Source organism: Macadamia integrifolia, chromosome 5, assembly GCF_013358625.1.
Source record: "Macadamia integrifolia cultivar HAES 741 chromosome 5, SCU_Mint_v3, whole genome shotgun sequence".
Classification (NCBI taxonomy): Eukaryota; Viridiplantae; Streptophyta; class Magnoliopsida; order Proteales; family Proteaceae; genus Macadamia; species Macadamia integrifolia.
Window position 1 is genome coordinate 12,127,671 of NC_056561.1, and position 2,651 is coordinate 12,130,321.

Genomic DNA, 2,651 nt, shown 5'->3' on the forward strand with positions numbered 1-2,651 from the left:
CTTTATTTTTTTCTTAATAAGAAAAACTGTCTTAAGTTAATTAGACCAAGGTCTCCCTCCCTCCCTTTTTCATTTATAAAGCCCCGTTCGCAAGTCACAACAACCTACTAAAAAGTCTTAATTACTAGCTGCATTGATTTTGACAAAGATGAATCAAGTTCTCATAAGATTCTGATTTACACATATGAAATCCAACTAGAATCCACAACCAGGCTAGATTTTGTGAGTGGATAGAAACAATGAGAATCGAAATATTCTCGTAAGAGAATCTGATCCGCACTCAATTTTAACCCTCGATATTTTATGAATTTAAGAAAAAAGATATTTCATGATAATGATCATAGCCCCAGGCTAAAACCTCTATACAGCAGAACTTTGTCCTTCAATTAATTAGACCCACCCTTGCCTCCCTGCATGGATTTAGGGGATAGTATCAGTATTAGTATAGGAATCTACTGGATCAAACTGGATTGCAGACATCAATCAGTTTTGCCCTTGGTTTTTTTTTTTTTTTTTTTATCCTTTCTACGTGTGACACATAGCATGCTTTCGGGGCAAGGCCGATATAAACTGTATTAATCGCTTTCTGATTTGTTGTATATAGAGAAACAGACCAACATACCACACCAATGATGAAGCATCAAGTTCCTGCTTAGATCTTGATATCAATTCTGTAAGCCGTGACAAAGGAACACATACATCCTGAAAAAATGGAAAATACATGAAAAAGTGTCCCAAATTTGATCACTATCCAGAAAAAAACTTTTCACTAGAAAAACATGCAGTAATCTCCATTTAGTGGTGGAAAAGCAACTTTCAGTACAGAGTGGGGGGAAAGAAAGGGTTGGGTGTGGATAAAATGCTTAATTTTTCTAAACCTCTAAATTTTTCGGCAAGACACAATAATTACAAAGAAAACAGTCAACATAATTCTTAAATGACAATTAAACGAATGAGTCCAACATAAAATGAATAAACAAACTTTTGAAAAAATGTATGAAGTCATCCATTTGGTTTATTCATCATTTGAACAAGGTTTTGGCAGAGTCAGCAGACAGCATGAGAATAAAACCAAGTTTTTGGTAAACAACTGCAATAGTTATCAAATATGCCATGCTGATTAGATAAAGGCTGAAAAGGGCTTAACGTGAGCCAAAGAAGGCAAAAATGCAATATTGTGCTTACTTTCACAAAGTTCCCCATAACATGGAATAGATTAGCTTGTCTCTCAACTTAATTTGGCCAAACAATCTTCCTTGTAGAGAATAGTGCCTTTCTAGCTAAGGAGTCGGTTACAGAATTACTCTCCCTAGTAAGGGTGTCAATCGGTTAGGCCGGGTCAGTCTCGGTTGGACCTAGCCAGGCCTGGCGGGCCTATGTCCTTGGACCATGACCTAGCTATTTAAGGAATGAGCGGTCTCGGTCAATGTCCTGTTAGGCTTGGTTGGGTTCTGGACTTTAATCGGGCTTCTCCTAATCAGGCTATCAACTGGCTTTAGACGGGGTAATGTACCAATAAAGCCTTAAACAGGTCTTAAATGGTCTTTATTTTTCTTAGATTCAAGATACTTTAATTTATTTTATTAGATTATCAACAATTTTAAAAAGATAGTATACTTAATTACAATCAATAATTGATAAAAATATCAATATATACTATATTCTATCGCCAAAAAATTGAAATAACTTTATAAATGTTGGGGCATGTAAAAGGGCTAGGCCGGGCTGGTCGAGAGGCCCATCGGACTTGTCCCTTGGACCGTGTACTACCTATTTATTAACGGGCTGGGCTTAGGTCCATCGCGTTTATAAATCAGACCCGTCAAGGTCGGGCCATAAATGTGTCGGGTTTGATCAGGCCTAACGGTGCAGGCTTGGAATTGACACCTGCACAAATTGAAAAATTCATTCTTAAAAAAAATAAAATATGAAGAAATATAAAGAAATATACTCAACTCTTGTTTATAAGACTCAAATTATTGTAACAACACCTTGTAAAATATTTTTTATATCTCGGCACAGCTGAACATGAAAAATCCAAAATAATAACAACAATAGTAGTTTAAGTCACAGCAACTTTACTAAATTCTGATTTCGAAGCTGATATTTTACACATAAGGATGAGGACGAAATTTGGCTTGCATTGGAGTAACTGCAACTCTTGCTGGCAGCCAATAAAATGGAATCTAAAAGAGTATTTTTGAAAATACCTAAACTTAGGAGAGTATTTATGAACTTAATAGAGAAGCCAATTATTCCAGTTCATTGTTGCTAGCAGGGGTTGCAGCGACGTAGCAGCCAAAGTTTTTCCAAAGATGAAAGGGCGTCCTCTTTCATTCAACTGACTCCACAATACTCCACCGGTGTCTCATCAAAAGACATCTTCGTCTCACTGAAATCCGGCATTTCTACCCGTCTCCATCTTCCAAACCTCCACAATCAAGATAACAAGAAGAAGCTACCTCTCCTTATCTACTTCTATGGTGGAAGCTTCTGCCTTGAATCCACCTTTTCCTTCCTTGTAACATGACAACTTAATCTCCTCGCCTCCCAAGCCATGAGGGCATTGCTTGCCCTCATGGTGTTAAAATCTATCGGTCTCTCTCTCTCTCTCTCTCTCTCTCTCTCTCTCTCTCTCTCTCTCTCTCTCT

At 37.4% G+C, this 2,651-nt stretch overlaps 1 protein-coding gene across 1 annotated transcript in view; it reads right to left on the reverse strand.

Annotated features, from left to right (window-relative positions):
* LOC122079493 (serine carboxypeptidase-like 35) overlaps positions 1–2,651 on the reverse strand; it is a 12,381-nt gene that overhangs the window by 4,404 nt on the left and 5,326 nt on the right. The gene's annotated exons all lie outside the window — the stretch shown is intronic.